General features: G+C 47.4%; 1 protein-coding gene across 1 annotated transcript in view; it reads left to right on the top strand.

The window, feature by feature from the left end:
- Positions 1-365, top strand: part of GMIP (GEM interacting protein) — a 9,929-nt gene that overhangs the window by 1,830 nt on the left and 7,734 nt on the right.

Genomic DNA, 365 nt, shown 5'->3' with positions numbered 1-365 from the left:
GAGATGTTCAAGCCTGCTCCAAGGGCCACGAGCCGTTGGGATTCGGAGACACAAACCGATTTCTCTGCTGAGCATCGTCTGAGCAACGTTTACAAGTGCTTGCTGTCGGAAACACGGCTGCCAGTGGAGCAGCTCTAGATTTAGGTCAACCACATCCTGTTTCCCGGAATGTCAAAAGGACAAAGAAGAGTGAAGGTTTCTTTTGTTTTTTTTACCAGTTGTGTCGTTTCATGTCTTAAATTTTTCTCTTTTTTAGAAGCAAGAACTTTCAGCCTCAGTGAATTTTCGTTTCAGCTCTCAGCGCCAAAAACACGTGACAGGGTGCAAAGCGAGGCGACCGGCACCGATAACCCCACGTGAAAAGC

This window comes from Apaloderma vittatum, unplaced genomic scaffold, assembly GCF_000703405.1.
Source record: "Apaloderma vittatum isolate BGI_N311 unplaced genomic scaffold, ASM70340v1 scaffold24826, whole genome shotgun sequence".
Taxonomy (NCBI): Eukaryota; Metazoa; Chordata; class Aves; order Trogoniformes; family Trogonidae; genus Apaloderma; species Apaloderma vittatum.
Note: the sequence above shows the minus strand (reverse complement) of the source record. Positions and strands in the feature narration are given on the sequence as shown.